The sequence below is a fragment of the Lucilia sericata genome, unplaced genomic scaffold (assembly GCF_015586225.1).
Source record: "Lucilia sericata isolate MDLA Ls3-8-SP2 unplaced genomic scaffold, ASM1558622v1 Contig000330F_arrow, whole genome shotgun sequence".
Taxonomy (NCBI): domain Eukaryota; kingdom Metazoa; phylum Arthropoda; class Insecta; order Diptera; family Calliphoridae; genus Lucilia; species Lucilia sericata.
The window spans coordinates 167429-190354 of NW_023994351.1; the positions used below are offsets into that span (position 1 = coordinate 167429).

General features: G+C 27.2%; 1 long non-coding RNA gene across 1 annotated transcript; it reads right to left on the reverse strand.

The window, feature by feature from the left end:
* Positions 1-3704: 3704 nt before the first annotated feature.
* Positions 3705-22628, reverse strand: LOC119603715. Its single transcript, XR_005231421.1, has 3 exons — positions 22027-22628; positions 20362-20756; positions 3705-3891 (listed from the first exon to the last, which is right to left on the reverse strand). It is a non-coding gene; the product is annotated as an uncharacterized LOC119603715 (long non-coding RNA).
* Positions 22629-22926: the final 298 nt, after the last annotated feature.

Sequence of the window (22926 nt, forward strand, 5' to 3'; positions counted from 1 at the left end):
CTGTACTATACAGTGGACTATATTCTAGTATATAGTCTAGAATAGATTATACAGTCTAAAGTAGAGTATTTAGTCTGGTCTTTATTCTAGTCTACAGTGTGGACTAAAGTACAAACCTATTACCTGAAATATGGGCTGGACTACAGTCTGGATTATGAACTATAGTTTTGACCACAGTCTATTCGGTAAGCTGGGCTATAGTATAGTATGGACTATGGTATACTCTATAGCTTGGACTATAAGTAGTATATTCTATTTGACTTGTATGGAATATGGGCTAGTCTATAGTCTGGTTTATAATCTATTATATAGTATGAACTATATTCTGGAAAACAGTCTATTCGGTAATCTGGGCAATACTATAATATGGACTATGGTATACTCTATAGCTTGGACTATAGTACATATATTCTATAGTTTGCACTTATAGAACTGTCTAGTCTATAATCTAATCTACAGTTTATTCTATGGTATGTACTATAATGATTATATATATATATATATATATATATATATATATATATATATATATATATATATATATATATATATATATATATATATATATATATATAGTATAATCCAATGTATGTATGTATAATCTGGACTAAAGTTTATGCTATAGTCTGGACAATCCTAGATTAGAGTCTAGTCTATACTCTGATTATAAACTGGCCTATATTCTGGACTGTAGTCTAATATGTAGTCAAGACTATAGTCTAGTCTATAGTCTGGACTATAGGCCAGTCTAGGCATTAAATACAGTTTAGTCTTCAGCCTGGACTATAATCTGGTCTATAATCACAATTAAGGGACGTAGAGAGATCTAATGTATTGTAAATATAAGCTAGTCTAAGTCTTCTAGTCTAGTCTTCTGCACATGCAGACAACTTTTGAAATAATTATCTTCCCATTGGAACGAGTTAGGGGACAATTGAGGAACGTAGAGAGCACTAATATATTCTAAATATAAGCAGCACAATTAACAAATTTTGAAAAACAATTTTATGCCACCCTAATATATAATATTTGTGTTCATACAAAAACATTTTAGTCATCATCGTCATTGAAACACTTATCATTCAATAAACAAGAAAAAAAAACTTTTTCTAAGAGCAAAAGAGTGAAAGAATGACATGTTTGAATTGGAGGAAAAGGAAGTTGTTGGATGTCATTGTTGTTGTTGTTTGTGTTTTGGTTTTGTTGAGACATGTCGTATGTTCCCGCTACAATAGCGCGAGTGGTTGATTTGATATTGTTGTGATTTGTTATTTTTAGCACAACAAACAAAGTACTAAAATCAACTTAGACATACATATGTACATGTTTTCAATGTTGCATATTTGTGTATTAATGTTGCTGCCATATAAGAGAAATATGTAAAGCTGTGTGTTTACTTGTATTACATATTTTGTATTTACAACAGTGAGGGCCACGATATTTATATAACATAATTGCATATATTCTTGTATTTTAAGCGTGAAAGTGTAGTCTAAACACTTGTATGGAAATTTTTAGAATATACCCTTCACTGCCTTCTAATGTTTAACAGTCAGTTTTATTACTCTTATGTATGTATGTGAAATATGTTTTGCCGTAAAGATGCAGCAACATCGGTGGCAGCCAGATAGATCAGCATCATTCAAATGTTATTCAAGTTTATTTTAGAGGAATTTTGATTTGTTTTCTTTAGAAAATTTTTGTTTATTGCTATAATGTTGTAGAACATATTTTTCTTTGTTTTTATTTATCCTAAGGGAATGTTTTTGTGTTTATATGTCTCTTGTTTTTTTTTTTTATTATTGTAAAACGTTTCAGTTTATTTAATATTTGATGTGTATTTAAAACAGTTGATTTACATTTGTACATGGAAATGTTATAGAAATTCTTGAACATGTGCGCTTGCAGAAAAATTTATTTAATTAAAATGTCGTAAATAATGTAAATAAAATTTTTGAGAAAACAAAAAAATAAAAAATAAAAGAGTATTTTAATAAAGTTTTAGTGATTAAATTGTTTTGTAGAGAATCGTAAAAAATGCAGTAAAATATTTAAAATAAAGTTTCAACATATTTTGTATTGCATTTTTTACGATAGGCGTTTTTTTTATTATAACGATCATGTTTCCGTTTTTTGTTCGAAATAAAGAGCATATTGATAAGTCATAAAAAATAAAACATGTGAATCCCTAAATTTGGTTTCCAAGACCGGGATAATTTATTCCAACGTATGCAAAACTGTTTAGGACTTATAGGCTAAATATGAAAATTCAACAAGAATTTAGAAATCTATATCAGTGCAGCCAAGCACACTTTGTATATCAATATAAATATGAAAATAAATCAAACAAGGCCGCTTGTTTACATTAAAATTTCTTCAACGAAAAAAAACATATGTTTTCAATGTAATTTAAAATAAACAATTGATTTATAAAATAAATAAAAATTCACTTACCTTAAATAAATATTAGCTTTGTTAAACGTTGTTTGTAAAATGATGAATTTAAGATTTTTCAATTGATGTATAATTAAACACTTAAAATTTTTAATAGTTTTTTTTTAAATTTTTTCTATTGTTTAATATTTAAACGCTCACTAAAACAAACACTTGTTTGTCTTTGATAAAGTATTTGTATAGAATGTTGTTTTTTTTTTTTTGAATTTTCTGTGTATGTGTTATGAATTGAAATTGTTTTTATTTCCGGTTTTTAATTGTTTTTTTTTTTTTTTGCTTTCTCACTCTCAATGTTTATGATTTTTTCTCCTAGAATTTCATTCTTTTTTACATGTGATTTTTTGCATGACAATGAATTTGATGTTTTAGTTTTTTTTTTCTTTTAGTTTTAGTATGAAATTGTTATTGTTTAATAACAAATGAATCTATTATGTTCACTTTTTTTGTTTGGTTTATGTATTGTTTATTGTGTACTATTAACACTTCTCCAAGTGTTTAAATATTTAATTTATGACAAAATTTTGTCAATTGGTTTTTGTTTGTTCTTTCTGCTAAATTTGTTTAATAATTAATTATTTATTTTTAATTAAGGGTATCAAAAAAAACCAAAATTGTAATAATAGTATGTTTATAGTTTTTATTAATTAACTGTTCGTTGTTAGTATTTAATAAATTAATATGTTGTTTGTCTTTGTATATTATGTATGTGTCTGTCTGTCCCAGAAATATGTGGCAATGTTGGTTTACAGAAGTAAATATATTTTTTGTTTTAATTAAATTTTTCACTTTTTTCTTGTTTAAAAGGGCAGTTTTGTTAATAATTTATTTTTGTAAATTTCATACAAGAATTGTTGAATAATGGAATATTTTATTATTATTTTATTTGAATTTCTATTGGTATTGCTTTTAATTTAAATGCAATGTATATTATTTATATTTCTTTGTTGTTTAAATATTATTTAAATTCTATATTATTATGTTTATTAATTTATGATATGTTTAAATTAATTGCATTTATTATTAAAAATTTTCTATTTAAATAATTTTTAAATTGAGAATTTCCTTCGTTTGTTTTAATATTTGGTTTGGTTTTTATAATTTTGTTTTTATTTATAAATATTTGGACTCTAATTCAGTCTATTGTTATTCTCTTTATTTTATTATTATTTATTTTGTCAATTTTATTACTAGGTTTTCTTTTTATTTTTTGTTATTCTGGTTTTATATGTATTTTTATTGTTGTGGTTTCAAATCCTTTTGAAATATTGAATATTTTTATGAATTTTCTTTTTGTAGGTTTAAGTTTTAGTCTTTTTTTAAACCTTTTTTACTAGCAATTCCCCTTTTTTTATTAAAGTTTTTTATTCTTTATGACTTCTGTTGAATTTGCACATATAGTTCATTCAATTCCAACAATTGTTCATGCTCCAAAAAATTCTGAAAATATAAAGCAAAAGTAGAAAGAGAATATTATAGCAAAAACTTTATATTAAAATTTTGAAAGTAAAAGGAAGTAATATGTAGAAATAGTTAGTCAAATGTAAAGAAAACTTAGATTTGCCTTAAAGTATACAACAAAAATTTAAAAATATCATATTTTTAGATTTACCTTAAAATAGACTTTAAATTTTGTATTTATATACTGCCCTAAAGTATGCTGCAAAGTTCAAAGTTACAATTCTTGTAATTATATAGATAATCGGATAAGATAGGATTTAAGTAATGTCATGTATGTTTAAAGAACTTCAATAATAGATTTATATGGGCAAAGAGACGGATATTGATTCGATGCAGAAAGTACTACTGCTATGAACTTTCAAAACTCTGGAATGAACTCCTCATTATATTTTAAATAAATATAATTTTATTAATATACTCTTAAAGGTTTCATAAAATTTGTTTTTTATATTCTTAATCAAAATTTAACTAGTTCATTATATATGGCCTACTTAATAAAATTTAATTTTCATTATAAACCATATTAAAGTCTATTTTAAGGCGCATTATATATTGTGTCTTCTATATCTAAATAAAATTACACCATATTAAATTTCTATAAATACATAATTTCATCTAATAATTATACTAATAAAATTCAACACTTTATACTTATATACAAGCATGTAGTGTATTTATAAAACACATACATGCATAATAAGCTAGAAAAATCACTTTCAAGTATACAATAATAATGACTATAATAACCCAAATAATGATAACTACTTATAATAAAGAAACAACAAAAACAACAAAAGTCAAAGTGAAAAATGTCTATGTATATACATAATATCTGTTATATACATACATATATCGTATGTTTCTATTTATATATAAGTAAAATCCCTGTAGTATTGATGACATGTTGAAGTTAAACTTATTTCAAAACAAGCAAGACTATATAGTCGGGTATAGTTATTTATGCAGAATTTCATCACGATACTAGTGTTTAAAGGTGAATTTTCACCTTCAAGTAATTTTCTGAAGGCGACTTTGTATGGGAGTTGGAGTCAAATGAGGCCCGTTCATTACGAAAATCGACAGTATCATTTAAACTTATAAAAAACCAAGATTTGCCGATTAATGTCCTATTCCGGAGGTACGGTTGCATGAGGGCTAGACGAAATAATAGACCGATTTCAACCATTTTTAATAGCGTTCGACCTTAAATCAAAAGAAGAGTATGTGCCAAATTTCATCGCAAAAATTTACATGGACATACAGGCAGACAGACAGACGGGCAGACAGACGGACATAGCTTAATTATTTGTTTCAGAAAAGAAAGTGATTCGGAGTCGATTGGCATAATTCTGGGCGATACAAACATCAGCACAAACGCTGTAGTTCTTTTATTTGTCGGATTAACTTAAACTTATTTAAAGCATGATGACGAACACCTTAAAACTTCAGAAACAGCGATATAGTGTCTTTACGTGATGTAACTTTGAGATGTAAAATTGTTCTGTTTATAACTGCTTTACAGTAAGACTTTGAGTGAGAATTCAAATTAAAATAAATATATCCTGATTTTAATAGCGTTTTTCTGAAGTCATCAGATCGTGGTGCTAATTCGACGATCTGTTGGGTAATTTGAAATTTTCTTTGAAAGTATGTACTTCTTCTTTTTTTGCTATAAATATATAAAATATTTTAACAACATGCACAAATTTATGCATACATGTATGTACATTAGGGTCGGCCTGTTTGAGTGGAGGAAAAATAAGTTATTGATGTTTCCACCGAAAATAAAACTCAAGTTCATTCTAAGATAGAATTTCTCAAACTTTTTGTCCTGGGTTTTGGCCAAAGAATAAAAATATCCTTTTTTGGGATTTTCCAATTTTCTTCAAGTTTCACTCAAAGGAATGATATGAAATTTTGATATCAAGGTGGCAAAATTCAGTATATATTCATTGTAAGAAATGTGAAAAATATCATATACTTAAACCTCAAAAAGGAGCATTTTATCCTTTGATCAAGCTCAACAAAACAAGTATTGTCGTAAGGACAACACAATTCAAAAATGGTATCGTAAAATGAACAAAATTTTCATTTCGGTGGTAACATCAGCAACATGCATTTTGGGTCCACCCTAATCTTTATAGCATGTATATTTGTATATGTTGATATCAAATTGGCTCATTGTTACTTTTTTATATTGTATAATGCCATCGAAAATTAAACGAAAGAAGAGAACAAAAAAGTATAAATAAAGAAATAAACGACTAAGACAGTAAACGTTTATAAAATATGTATGTATATTCGAGAAAATACATATAGAAAAAAATAACAACAGAAAACACTGCAAGAATAAATTTATAAAAATAACGTATTTATATATGAATATAACCTGCAGTTTGGGGCAACTGACCAGCAGGAGCGATTTTACAACACTTATGTTCCGGGAAACTAATCCTTCAAAAGCTGCAACTACAGTAAATGAGTCTTAAACAGATTAATTAAAAAATGGTTCGTCTATCTGCGTAACTTAGATTGTTTACACCCTGCATTACAAAGAACAAATGTTAAATTAGTGAAAGACTTATAAAAGAAATGAATAAAAAACAAAAAGGAAGACATCTACTTCACAGAAACTGCTGGGCATAATAGAAGTGAAATAATGCAATAATAACAATAACAATAGCACCAAACAAAAAACAACATAAAATAGAAGAAAAAAAAAAAACGACACATGCATGAGACTCATAGGCCAGAGTTTAAAAGGAGTTAAATAAATAAATTTTAAAATATTTTATAATAGACCTATAAGAAGGAGCTATATTAATTTTGTTAATTCTTTAGTTTTTATATAACAATACTTTTCAAGGACTAAGCCTTAGTACAATAAATTTGTTTAAATTTTATTTAATTTATTTAATGGCTAAATAGAAATCAATGTATTAAAATACGTATAAAAGCGTACAAAATACCCCCAGATAGGGCTTTGGAGCCCCTAAATAAGTATGTTCATTATGTTAGTATATCTACAATAATCGTCATAAATGAGTCGTATGATATCGTTGTGATCAGACCTCACTTGACTCCTAGCCTCCATACAACAAAGTCTACTTTAGAAAACCAATTTGTGAAGTTTGTTAAAAACCTTATATTCTACGTGTGTGTGTGTGTCTAATGGTTTGTTTTTTCTAAGTTATTAATTACTGTTTATTTCAATTCAATAATTACAAATTAATAATTTGTTCAAATTACCCTAACAATTTTATGTTTTTAATTCAATTATCACTGCGTTAAATATGTCTATGGGGAGAAAAATATAATTTGACTTAAACAAGCCTTTAATAAGATTAAATTAGAAATTTAAAAGAAATTTACAGTTGGTTGAACTTAATATAAAATATTACACAATATCATGATAAAAATAAAATACTTCACTAATAGAGATTATTATGGAAAAGAAGTTAATTAACTTATATACAAAAAAAAAGTAAAAAAAGTTAAAGTACATATTTTAGAAAGCCAAATGAAATTATAGGAAGGCAAAAGGACTAGAATGAAATTGTTTAATGTTTTAAAGAAATTTAAGTTTCTAACATTGATAAATCAAATATTTCTTGAGAACTTGAGAACATATTTTCATTTAAGTCTTTATAATTATTTTTAAAGAAAGCAGGTTTAAAGTTTATTTTCAGAAAAAATTAAACATTAAAAAAATTAAATTATTTAAAAAAATCGATTTATGGTGAAAATTTTTAGTAGACGCAGTTGACAGTCACCACTTCTCAGTGGTCGAAATGAATGATCTGGAGTCATTAAGTTGAAATTTTCAAATTTCGGAATCGGTTCGCATTTACTGATAAATGATATCAGGTGATAGAATTAAATCTACTCTATTCGATTGTAAGAAAACTTTAACTGAATATTCTGCCAGAGGTAAGGTTTACATCATATAGGATACCACGCCACTCAGGACGTGTCGTCAACGAAAGGGCTACTGTAATAGTTTTAAAGGGAAGGGAACTCGAGGTAGTTAACCTGACGAACGCTAAACCTTTCGAGAAAACAAAAGCTGAATTAAAAATATGGATAAGAGAATCCCATAAGTCCTCTTGGAATAATGAATCAATGGATAAAAACACAAATATCCTATGGGGTGACCATAATGAGAGCAAGACGTGAAATCACCTCAAAATGTGTCTGATGTTAGTAAGATAGTAAGGCCTCTTGGAATAATGAAACAATGGATAAAACTACAAAGATCCTATGGGGTGACCCTAATGAGAGCAACACGAGAAATCACCTTAAAATGAGTCTGAGGTTAGTAAGATGGTACGTATTCTGAGTGGACACACAGAATTACGAGCACATCTATTGATTGGACGTGCGGATTCAGACGAATGAAGACATGCTCTAAATTGAAGAGGACATTGAATCTCTGGAGCAATTTCTTTGCCACTGTCAGATTTCTAAAATATCAAAACCGTTTTTCATCCAAACAATACGTTTGTTCCAATAAGCAATGATGATGTTGCTTTTCTGCCAAAGCATGCAAGAAATTGTCTTTTTCTGATGAAATTTTCAGAGATTTTCTCGAATTTTTGCTCATATCACCATTATTTATGGACGAATTTTAGGAAATTTCTCAGAAGAATATATATATTTAAGATTTGGATGCCGAAGATATATGGGCTCTTCAGAAAATTGATTTCAACAGACTGACGGACAGACAGACAGACAGACGGACAGACAGACAGAGAGACAGACGGACGGACATGGCTTAATTGACTATATGGATCCAGAATATATGTATACATATATAACTTATAGGGTCGAAAAATTATATTTTTGAAAATTTAAAATTTTTGGATCCTCTTAAATTTTTAGATAAAAATGAATAAATTCCTTTAAATGTCCCTTATCAAACTATCTTTCTTAGTTTCTTTCCGCTCTTTTTTTTATTTTGTTTAATAGCAAAAGCGTCACTATTTCTTGTAGTTGTTGTGTATTTAAACAAAAAAACTAAATAAATAAACGTTATGCCAAAGTATGTGTTTGGAAAAAATACTGATGTCCCAGTTTAAAAGACTATTTGACTATATGGCGGATTGTTTCGTGAGCCAGTGAATCAGTTAGTAAGTTTGTTGGCCGTTTTCGGTGTTTGTGTGGTTGGCTGGATTGCATTGGTTTTGTTCGGCCTGAATGGTGGTAGTTTGGCAATAACGTACAAGATATTTTTCACGATTTTTTTTTTTTTTTTTTTGTTATAAACATACTGTGCAATAGTATTTTATATAGACACTATTGAATAGCTAGATCCACAGACATTTAAAATACAAACATATCTGAGAATGCATGTAGAGGAGTTTGTATGTATGTATTGTATCTCATAGCTGCTTCTATATATGTGGGGTAACGTCATTATAACTGCCATTCATGCTTTCCACAAATACCACTGGCACAGTAGGCCAAAGTACATGCATTGCTACTTACACTCACTAAAACACGAATATTGTTGTATATAATGTATAAAAACAATTGTTGTTGTGTTTTTGGAATATAAAGCTTTATAAACACACAAATGAATATACATATTTGGCATCATATGCAAAATAGTAATGAAAACACCATGAAAAACAACAACAAAATTTGCCATAAAGTTTTGTTTTGTATTTTTTGCACGTTTAAACTAAAAAAAATCACCAACTTTATAAAGCTGCCTTTTCGTTTTTCATTCTTTGTTTTTGTATAATTCTTTTAGTTAAACGTTGTAAAATCTTTGTTGCACGTTGCTGTTCTAGAAAATGAAAGACAACAACTACAACCATAATAAACATGATGATGATGATGAGTTTGTTAGGTAGTTTTACTTTTTGTCCTATTTGTTGCAACAAACTTGCCATAATAAATACTTAAATGTTTTATTTAATTTAGCACTAGTTTGTAAGAGCAATCATTTTTGTGCAATACTGGCATAAATGAAAAAAAAGGAAAAAATACCAACTAGTTTTTTCCCTTTTTTTTAATTTTCATGAAAAACGAAATAAATTGGACCAACCCATTTTCGTGAATAACAAATATGCAATATATAGAAAGAGAAAAAATAAAACTCGGTCAAGTTTGTGGAAATTTTTGATTAAATTGTAAGTCAATAATAATTTAGCTTTTTTGATTGAATTGCTGCAGGTGTATAAAGTGAATGGAATAAATATTTGACCTACTAAAGGTTATGAAAATAAAATATATGTATATTAAAATATAGTAAAGTTGTGCAATTATTACAAAGTATATTGGTTGAAGATTTTTAGTAGGTCTAAAATGATTAACCCAGATGTATTGAAGTGATAAATTGATTTGTAGGATTTTTTTATAATTAATATAAATAAGTTTTGAAGTATTTTAACTGGGGCGTACTCAAAACATTAAAGTTCCTTAGAACCTTCTTCAAGTACTTATACAAAGATATATCTTTTCTGTTTATTTTAAAGCTATTATGATCTTCCAATGACTTCTAGAGAAGAAGTACTTTTTAAGATTATGGTATGATATAAAGTCTTTGGTCTGGTCTAATGAAAGTTCTATGCTCTAGTCTGCACTAGACTAGACTTTCTAGACTTTCACAATAATTTGTCTATTTTCAAGTATGCTGACTGGTCTACTGATTAGTCTATCAAATAATCGATTAACTATTATTCTGTTGACTGGTTTATTTACTAGATTATAATGACTTGCCTTATAACTAGTCTATTGAGTAGCCTAATAACCAGATTACTTTATGGACTAGTCAACAGACAAGTCTACTGGCTAATTTAATCCACAGATTACTGCATTGACTAATTCATAAACTATTCTTTCGACTGATTTATTGGCTATTCTATTGACTATTATACTGACTCATGTTTTGATTTGTCTATAAACTAGTCTATAATCTAGTCAATTAACTAACCTATTAACTAGTCTATTGTCTTGTCTGCGGATTAGTCTATGACTATTCTGGCTATTATATGGACTATTCTATTGAGTAGTCTATTCTATAGTCTATTGAGAAGTTTGTGTGCTGGTCTATTGTCGAGTCCCTTTCCTATCTGTTGATTAGTCCATCGACTGTTTTGAGCCCAGTGTTAGAGGGTTTATTTTGTGGAAAAAATTTGTGCAAGATTTCATAAATCGATGTTAAAATGAAACCAGGTATAGATAACACAGTGCAACGGGAAAAAATAACAATATACGGACACCACTATATGATAAAAGACCAAAAATAAGAAGACCAGTGTCTTCCAGTTTTGCCCAAAGTCATGTACTTTTTTAGTTATAGGCCCCCAAAGATTTGGGGCCTTGGTGTCATTTTTGAAAAAATTGATAATTTTCTCACGCTAATATCTTGCAAACCGTTCGGAATTTTGATCTACTTTCTGAGGGAATGTTGTTGCTTTTATCACAAAGAACAAAAATTGTGAACATATGAAGTCAAAAAAACGTTATCTTCATAATCAGAATCGCCAAAAGTAAATTTTCTTAAAATTTTTTCCTTGTTCAAGTCTATAAGTAGCAAACCGTTCAAAATTTAAGAAAACAATCAACAAAAATGTACCTACTAAGATCTCAATAAACAATTTTGTAGAACATATGAACTTCCTAGGAATGATAGGTAAGTCGCAAAAGTGAAAAGTTTCCAGAAAATTTTTTAATTTAATTTGTTTTTTCTTTACTTTAACATTGAGATACAATGCTATCTATTACAAAAATAATAGAAAAAAGTATTAGTATTATGTTTATAATGTTGATGGACCTGGACTTGCAAATTGTACTCTTTTAAGTTGTGGACGCAAATCTTCGTCCGAATCTTACTCTTATTCAGAACTTATGATGTCCACAGGCACGTTACTTCCAGACTGTCTTCCATCTTCTTCATTAACATCATACAGGGTGATCTTGTGACCCCACTAACATTTTTGTTCTTTATGACAAGAGCTAAAACGTTGGTTGCTGAGTTAATATCAATAAATGCTGAAGCATTATTTTGCATTCCTTTTCTAATTCATGAGTCACAGGTATGATATTCGATTAAAATAAGTTCAATAGCACTATTAAAACCTATATAAAATTTTGCGAAAATGGGTCCATTGGAAATTTAAGATAAACATATCCTAAAATATGGTCTTCCTTCTATACTATTCTACTTGTACCTTTAAGAAATAACAAACTTATTTCCTGCAAATCTTATCATATTTACACTTACTGTTATCAATTTAAAACTATATAAAAAATCTGTCCTCATTTTGAAAATATCTAAAACATATTTCCCCTCCATCAACAGAAAATTTGCCTAATATGCAAAAAATTGTAGAATTTATAAATTATAAAATAACATTTTAAATGAAAAAAAAAACTATATATATATATATATACACACACACCTTATATTTTAACAATTCTTTCATTTATTTTACTCTATTTATAATAGAATTTATGCTACAGATTCAAATAACGTCAAATCTAATGGAATATAAACTATTTAGAATTCATTCATTTCAATTTTTTTTTTCTCATTTCTATAATACTTTAATATGTAAATATTTTCGCAGAGCGCAGAGTAAACGTAACGTCCTCTGACCTACATGTGTTGTACTATAAAGAATATAAGCACGAAATCTAATAGACAAGAATTAAAAAAGGAAACTACAAAAAAAATATACAACTATACATTTACGTGTAACCAAATGGGAGAAGGAATGAAAATATGTATAGAAAAAAAAACTTCAGCCTGGTGTCAGTTGTAAGTGTTTATTAACAAAATGAATATAATTTTTTCATTCCTGTAGAGAGTTTCGTTTTTTTTTTCTAGATTATTTCTTTCACTCTGTGTGTTGCCATGTTTAATAGTCTACATTAAATATTATTATAAAACACTCACTACCAACATAAAGTGTTGGAAAAAAAACCAGGGAAAAAGTTAGTTCAGTTTAGCTGTAATTTTTTTCTTTTTTCAAAACATTGCTACTGCTTGTCTTTCACTTGATTGTTAGCAGCAGAACAGCAGCAGTAGTAGTAGTAGATATTTGTGAATTTATATTTTGCACGGAAATATGAGGAAATACAGAAAAAAAGTTGATAAATTGTTTTAGTCAACAAAAAAAAGTAGAAAATATAGCATACAAATGTGTGAGCTAAACAAACACAAAGAAATCACACACTGTTTAAAAATATATAAAAACAACAACAACAACGAATAAGTAAAATAAATAAACTTTAATTTGCTTATCTTTAGTTACTCATTTTGTTTGTCTATGTGAATTTCACATTTATTGTTTGTTTTGTACTCCTTACACAAACAAAATCAGAGAGCAAAAAAAACACAAAAACAACAAAGTGAAAAAACTTTAAATAATGGCAAGGAAGAAGGATATTTTTTTGTAGAACCCAAGCAGCCAGCCACACTCAAACAAACAAATGAAAGAAACAAAAATTATCATAAGAAAGTATTTTTTTTTTCTATAGTATATTTTTAGGGGAAACAAAACAAAACACAAATATTGTTTGTATGTATATGCAGATGTGTATGCATATATCTATATGTGTTTGTGTGTTAGCAAATAATTTATGTACTGTTTGGTTAGTAGGTCAGTTGGAAAATAATTTGCTTTATATTAAATTTAGCATAATTTAAGATAATGTTATGTAAAATGTTTTTCTTTTTATACCAACTGATTTTCTTTGTTTCTGTTTCTCACTAAACAAATACAAACAAACACGCTTTTGTTGTTTGTATTATTTATTTAAAATATTTTCTTTATTTTTTAGCTGCTTATAGATTTCTTAACTTATTTGATGTTCTTAAAAAATGATTTCATTTAAATGCTATTTAAGGAATTGGCAATTTATAAATTTAAATATATAAACTGACTATACCAGTAGAAGAAAATAAAACGCTTATCACTTACTTAAAAGATCTCTTAGAGAAATTTAGAAAAAAAAAATGTACCTTAAATATTGTTTTTATAATACAATTTCTTGTCTTTAAGTGTACACTTGAGAGTCATTAGAAATTGTTAAGATGTTGAGTTATTTTGTTATAATGTATTTTTATAATAAATTGTTTAATTTATGAAGTTTTAATGAAATGGTAGTTTAATAGAAGGTTATCATGAATATTACATAAGATTATTTTAATCGTATTCTATCTTAAATATCGAATAGAAACATTTTTGTAAAAAATTCTGCTACTGACACATTTAAAATAAAAAAGTTAATTAAATGGTCTGCATTACTTAGTAAGCAATTAGAAAAAAAATTAAATTTTAAATTTATGATACAGTGGTACACTACTACACTGAACTTGAAATTTATCTGAAAAGTAAAAGGTAAGAATAATATACTTATGTATTTCTTTCAACATTTTTATACATTTCAACTTCGTAAGAATTTGTAAGAAAATTTGCCATAATTTTAAAAAATTACCAAAAATTATAGAAATTTCCAAAAATTTTAGAAATTTGCAAAAATTTTAGAAATTCCCAAAAATTTTAAATTTAAATCTTCATATTTTTTTTAAGATAATCGTTGTTAAAAATCTACAAAATTGTTTGAAAAATAATGGAGTTATGAGCAAACAATCTATGATAATATTGGCATCAAACCTTATTTTTATACGTTTATACATATGAAGTTAATTGCTGAAAACAACAACTTGAGAGACAATATTCAAAAGTCAATATATCTTATTTTTATGAAAATAAGTTTTAGATAGCAAAATTTTCAACAAACAATCCCACATCTGCGATATAAATTTTGAAAATAAACAAAAAATTTCGACATTTTTAGGAATTTGAAATTTCTCTGTCTTAAAAAGTGACAAAAAAATCTGAGTGCAAAACTCTCTATCTTTCTTTAAACTCGAAAATTACCACCAAATTATTAAAAAAAATATAAATTTTAATATGGATGTAATGGTTTTCGAGATATCACCCATCAAACATTGTTGAAAGTACGCCTGATAGAGTGATCACAAATTTGGATCACAGTGATGAATAATACCTTTTGTCTCGTTCACCTTCATGAAAATATATAAGTTTGTCATTCCGTTTGAAATTTTCACAATATAATTTTCCGACCCCATAAATCTGAATCCTTATAGATAGCGCAGTCGATTAAGCCATGTCCGTCAGTTTTCTGAAGATCCCAGATATCTTCGGGATTCAAATCTTCAATAATTCTGTCAGGCATACTTTCGAGAAGTTTCCTATTTAAAATCAGCAAAATCCGTTCATAAATAACGGAGATATTAACAAAAATCCGAGACAACCTCTGAAAATTTCAATAAAAAAAAAACATTTTTTTGCAACAAGAACTTATTGAAAAATACGCATGTTTTGATAAGTTTTGGTTTCATTGCTTTTTGTATTTTGTTTTTGTTTTTTTTGTTGTTTTGTTTTGGTATTTTAAAGCGTTAAACTCAGTGGACTTTTACATATTTTTCCAATATGAGTATACTTGTTAAGATCATTGCATATTAATCATACGCTCCCATGTTATATCATATAACGAGAAAAATATTAATATGGTCAATTTTTTGTCAAGTGACCCAACTCAAAATATCGACATGGATGAAATTTGCACCATAGTTAGTACTATTGGATAGTAGGCCAGACATAAATTTTTAGCTCTATCGGTTATGAACTGCCGGACTTAGAAGTTCAAAGTTGCACCTTTTGGTCATACAGGGTTTTATTCAAATGAGTGTAACTTTTCACCTATTGGTCCTAGCGAAAATTGTCCAAAGGAGTTCAGATAGATATTTCTTCATTGTTTCCAAAAAAAAATTTTAAATTAAAAAAAAGAAAATAATTTTTCTTTTCAAAAATTTTTTTTCTCAAATGAAAGCTTATACTTCTTTTAAAGGCTTTATAGTCCCATAATGGAATGCTAGTGGGATATCTATCAAAAGAATAAGAATTTGAACTCAAGAATAAAATTTTTCTCAATATTTGGCACTTAATTTTCCAATATTTTTTTAAAATTCACATTTTTGTTGTTTTTTTCTTTGCACAAAAGAAAGCTTAGGCCATTTCCTTTAAGAGCTTTGTTATTACTTTTTAAAAGTTGGGTTACTTGACACGAAATTGCCCACATACATTTTTAATAGCTAAAACTCGATTATTTTCAAACCTTGTTGAGATCATTTCACATTAATCATACGCTCCCATAAAAATGAGAAAAAAATATATAATATAATTTTTTAAAAGCTAAAACTTGATCATATTCAAACTTATATTATTTCGCAAAAATTCTTCAAAATATTATCTCCTTTAACTTTGTGATTTCTTAAAATAATTATCTACAAACAAAATTATTTCTTGTTATTTTCCATAAAATTTTATAAACATTTTTAGATTTTTTACATTATGGCCTTATTCTTGGTCAAGTTCTTTTACATTTCTACGACTTCAAATTGACCTCAATCAGAAAATGTCAATAAAATTTACAGCGAAAAAAACACGGTTACTATTTGTTTTTTTATGTAGTTTTATAACAATTCGTTAATAATGGCTGAATATTTGATTAATTCTTTGAACAGACATGTTTAATCGATAATTTAACAACTAATGCTTAGAATTGTAAAAACGAAAGAAAACATACTGATGACAGAAAAGTGATATAAATGGTTAACAAAATATTGCAATATTCCTATTTAAGAAACATTTTTATAAACGTTTGTAAGTTTTAAACATTTTTTAAAATTTAGATTTGTTTGTCTATGTATTTAGAAAATGTAAAGTTAAAAAATAAAAATTTTATAAAATATAAAAAAATCAAAATCTTGAAGAAGTTTTTTTGTATATATTAAAAACATTTCTATTATAATAATTTATTTTATTAAAACCGAAATCGTTTCCAAATTTTTAAAATTGTTTAAACATCGTTATTCACTTCCATGCATGATTTGTTATATTTTCAAGGAATTATTTTAACAAGTTTAATAATAAACATTTTCTGAAATCTGAAATCTTAAATTATCTGAAAACTTACAAATTATTATTTGTAAATTTTTAGATAATTTAAAAACATATTAATTTAAAAAAATATATAGAAAATAATTATTTTTAAATATTTTAGCAATGAAATTGTAAAATGTAAATGGAACCAAAATTTAAGGAACATCTCAATATTGATATCGTATTTTTTAGTTGAATTTAGAATTTTCGAACATAACAGATATGACTGAATTTCAGCATATTTGTATACTGGTTTAAAATTCAATTTCAAATCCGAATTCAAATTTTTACAAAGAATTGACCTTTATCTCAAAAGAAAATTTAATATTATTTAATTTAAAACTATTTGGAATTTATTTAATAATTAAACCTAATTATTAGGTTTCAAAATAATTCAAACCAAGTAATTGATATGAGTTACGTTGGCGTATGAGTTATAAACATCAATGAGAACACGTATCCGTTTAGAGAAAGAAATTTATATAAATTAGTCACGTGATTGTTCTAAAAAACTAATTGTTAAAATACGATCACTTTTTACTAAACATTTTATATCTCTAATCCGAATGCACTAAATAAAAATAAAAATCAAAAAATTGTTATTGTATTGAAATTGAAAGATCTCACTCTTAATCAGTAATATCATTACAAATTTATTCTTAATTTTATTCTATTATATTTTTGATTAACTATTTTCTAATTTTCTTTCAAAATATGTAAATCAAGCGAAGTAATTAGTATGAGTCACGTTGACGTATAAGTAATATACATCTATCAGAACAAGTATCCGTTTTGAGAATGAAATTGATATAAAATAATCACGTGATTGTTTAAAAACAAAACTAATTATTACCTCGATCAGTTTTTATTAAACAATTTATATCGTTATTAATTGTGTTCAGATTTTAATTATACAATTTAGGTTAAAAAAGAGCTTCTGAAAATTATAAAATTCCAGTCAGTAAAGGGTCCTCTTTTACAAGTCCAGTTGGTGTGTGCTGTATTTCCGAGTCTAGAAAAACATTAGGTCTTTCACTTTTTATAACCTTTAAACTATGCAAGTCTTCAATGAAAATTTGACTACAAAATATTCTTATAAATTAGACACTGTAAAATTTTATTTAAAAATAAATTCTAAAAAATTATTTAAATTTAGGAAAATGAGGGAATTTTTATTTAATTAGCAGATGAGTATAGAAATCGTTTACTGAATTTAAATCCATTTCCGTAAGTCGAATAGACTTTGTGTTATAAATTAACATTTTATTCAAAAAAATTCGAAAATCTATTGGATTTTTTTAAGAGGCCAAAATTATTAAAAGCTCAAAAGCTTGTGACAAAAAGTCGAAAACAAACTTATTGTCATTTGCCTTTTTTGACACTTCGCATATTTTTTACAAATTTTGAATGATTTTTTTTTTTTCAAAATTTTTCTAATGTTTTTTCTCATTTCATATTTTTGTTTTTCAACATTTATTTTTTCCTATTTATCTTTAAAATTCGATAATATGTATATCGTCACATGGAATGCAAAAACGCGTAACAACCAAAAAATTTTAAATTGACTTTTTGATTAAAAATGCATCAAAATACATGTTGTTGCAAATTTTTAAAACTCTATTGTCAAAAACATGGACTTTGTTGAAATTAAATTCAAAAGGGCGTGACAACAAATTAGTCATTTCCACAAGTAAGAAAGTCCTAAAAAGTAACATAATAGACAATCTTACCTCCCCTCATTTTATAAAACAAAACTTTCCTTAACGTAAAAAATTTGCATGAAGAATACTGGAAAATTTTTGAAAATTTGAATTTTTTCCATACAAATTTGTTTGAACGTTTGCCGGTTCGTTTTATAAAACGGGACCCTGTTTATTGATGTTGGGATACAATACTTATAATAAAATGTCGTTTTTATAGCAAAAATAGCTTTAGTTTTATTTAGTTTTTTGTCTCTCCTGTGTTCTTACGCTTTTTGCATTTCAGGTGACGATATGGAAATAATCAAGTAAAAAACGTTATGTGCAATAACATTTTATTTATGAACTTGTCTTAAAGTTGTGATACACGGTTGCCAGGTCTTACAACGTTGTCAGTAAAATGTGCAGAAAATGTCTAACAATCGTGTGAACTTACAATTTTACTTTTGCAAAAAGCATTTCTGAAAATGTAGGAAGACAAAATTTGTAAGATGACACTGTTGTTAGACATTTTCCGCACATTTCACTGCCAACCTTGTAAGATCTAACAACCGTGTATACATAGCTTTAGTCTGAAAAAACCCAGTAAAATATTTTCAAATTTTAGTTATAAGTGTTGTTGGTAATGTAGTTATTTCATACATTACTTAGTAATGAGTGGCCGTTATGAATAACATTAATTAAATTTTTTGAATAGGATTTGTAGTCAATTGTCTATAGCGTATGTCTAATAAGGAATTAGTTTGTGGTTCTAACCCTAGTCGATATTAGAAGTTTTTTAAAGATATTTGCATTTGTGTTGATATTTGCATTTGTGTAAAAAATATTCCAGATAGAATGATAAAACAACTTTTTAATGGAGCATTGAGTAAGAGAATAGACTAGTAAACATAAAAACTATAAATCCAATTATAAATCCGGCAAAATCGGGTAAGCACATTTGTAACCAGTTATTTTTTGGTCATCGTCGAACAACAATAAGTAGTTATTCACCCAAAAAGTAACTACTTACACTTTTCTTCAATATTACTTGCCTACTTACCGGGCAAGTAAAGATTTCTTGGGAAGTGTATGAATCTATTTGTTACAATATTCATTCCATTTATGAATAAAATGTTTGCAATTTCCAAAAGAAAAAGGTTTTAATGTGTTTTTTTTTAATTTTTTGTAAGCTTTGACAAATTATCGCCGAATTAGAAACATATGGCTGCAAATATATCCCTGGAAGAATGAGTTACGAACCTATCACCTATTCTCTGAGTTTTAAGATAATTTGAAAGAATGATCCATGTTTTGTGAAAAGAAAGTTATTGCCTAAGTGCTGTAGTGGTATATTTGTATGAAAACAATAATTAAATATCCTTCATTTTTTAATGTTGTTCATATTTTTAATGATTATTTCAAAAGTTTGACGTCCCCGAGATAAAATGCCAAAATAATGTAATATATGAAGGTTCTAAATCCTTGTAAACTAATATTATTTAATATTTCTTTTTAATTGTCAGATATAAAGTCAAAACATATTAGCCATTTCAGAAAATCTGAAAGTCAAAAGTTTTAAATTTGAGACAAAAAGTATGCTTTTGCTTTATAAAAATATAATATTCTTAAAGAAATAGTACAGTTTTTCCAAAACTTTTACCTAAATATTTGTAAATAGAGACTTTTTGAAAAAAAACTAAAGCATAATTTTTGAAAATTTTTTTAACACAAAATCAAAAATCTTATAATATTAAAAATAATTTTCATAAAAAAATACACACCATTATTTTTGTTGCACTATTTTAGCAATTCATACACTTGCTGCTATTAACATTATCTCTATGCTGGTGCTGCTGACAGTGATGTTGATGATGCCTTAAAGTTTCAATAAACTTGCTTTTATATTTTATGCGAACTCTTTGAGTTTTCTGAAACATTTTGGTTATTTTATTGCAACATAAACTTTATTATTAAAACTTTTTTCTACTGGCTTGTAATTTAAATTATTTAGATGTATTTTGTTGGAATTATTCTTCTTTTAGATTAGCATAAACATAACTTTTCTTAAGCCATGACTTTTTACTAATTATTCGTTTTATACATTTGTGTTATGACATGAATTATGGTTTTAGAACTTCCGTTTTTATGGTGAAATTTTAATTTAATGTATGCAGCACTGAAATTGTGTTTAAAACATAATTAATTTTTCGTTTTGCGTTGGAAAATAAAAGACAACAGCAACAACAACAATGATGACAACTGCCCCACTCCACAATTATGCACTATTTTAGCTGTAATATTTCTTATGGATTTTTTTTCTTCTTTTTCTTACTTAAACTTATTTTATGTTGTTTTATACTTTTTTGTTTAAGCTCAAAATTTATTTCTATTGCATTTGCACAGACACACAAACACAAAATACTTTTACTCCATTTCCGCTGCTTAACAGCTTACACTCGCACACACTTGCAAAAATTCATTCATTCGATCCAATTCAATTCATTGACACAGAACAACAACGGCAGCAGTTGCAAGTGGCAAGACCATCATCACGTAAAGCCAGCAAGCAAGCAACCAACTTTTAAATGGCATTAAAAATTGTTGTTGTTATTGTTGCTGTTGTTTGTATCGTTGTGTGTATGCAGCAGGCAAATCGTAGTTGTAAAAAGGGTATTGCATTGGCATTGCAACAGAAAATACAAAAACAGAGAAAAAACTAAAACAAAAACTACAACAATTTTACGGAACAGAAATATAGAACATACAGAGAACGACAATACTAGAACCGCCAGCAACAACCAAAAACAACCATGCAACTTTTTAAATACAACAACTAAAAACAATTGCCAGTGCAATAAAGAGGTCGGTTGGTTGGTTGGTATATATAAATTTATTTTATTTATTTATTTTTCCTGGTATTGTTGTAACTTTTGTCTTGTGTTTTAAGCTGTTTTTATACGTTTATTTTTTTGCCAATTTTTGAATGCCTTGTTGCAGTGGAGTAATAGTAGTTTTCAAGTGTTGTATAATTTTGCTGTTTTGCAAAAAATAAAGTTTCGTTTTCGTTACAAATAAGGAAAGGAAAATTAAAAATTTGTTTCACTTTATTTGCATTTGTCTTAGTTAATTACTTTTTTTAAATTTATTTTTTGAAATTTAAACCATTGTTTTCAATTTAATTAGAGAAAACAAATATACTAACGTTTATTTTTGTTTTTTTCTTTAGTTAATTTGTATTTTTAATTCTTTCTTTATTTTTTTTATGTTTTTAGTTTGTTTTTATTAATAACCGTCTTTCCGTAATATAAACGCGTGTGCGAGCACGCGGAAAAACAAAAGTAAACTGTTCCACTGCTGCACATCGAACTCTAGGTCTTACTTGTCTTCTTCTTCATCATTGTTGTCGTCGTCGTCGCCGCAGTCGTTGTCGCTGTTGTCATCATTACCATCATCATTATTAGATTATTCATCATTATCATCACTACCAACATCGTCATATTCATAGTCATTATTATCTTATTCGTGTGTTGGTTTTAACATTTTCCTAATACTTGATTTTTTTTCTTCATCCAACTTTTCTTGCCTCTAGTTTTCCAGTTCAAATGCCATCACACACACACACTTACACAAACCTATCATCATTATCTCCAACTTTCATACACACAAAGATTTGAAACACCGTTTCAGAAGACACTAACTCACTCACTCACTGACACTCTTAACATTACCGCACACTAACAAGCACTATTTCATTTTAATGTGTGTTTGTATATATATGCAGGCATGTATGTGTGAGTTATACTTCTTCTTCACTTTGCTTTTCCTTTTGTATTTCTATTTTCTTTAGCTTGCTTCACTTTTCACCAAATGAATGAACCAAAAATATAAAAAAAAATTAACATACACACAAAATGTTTAATAAAAAACATGTATTTTTCATGCCTTCTCTTGTTTTTTTTTTTTTTCTTCCTTTTTTTTTTGTAAAGAATTATTACCACGGAGCTGTATTCTATACGACGACAAGTAGCAGTGAAACGCCGCACACGAATGCTGTACGATATACCGACAATGCTGACACCAAGTGCTTGTGCTGTTGGCTTTTTTAGAGTCTCTACCGGAATCACAGCACAGCTCACTCACATACCAAGGCATCAATACAGAAAACAACAGAACTGTAAAATCCAACACCACCACCGTTAACAACAATAGCAACACTACAGCGAAAAACTACTCTTTTAAGTTCTCACCATTGCCAACGCGTGTGTATTTAGAACATTAGGAGAGAAGAAAATTCATCTAAAAGAGTGTGTGTGTTTGTGAAACACAAAAACGTGCTACAAGATTTG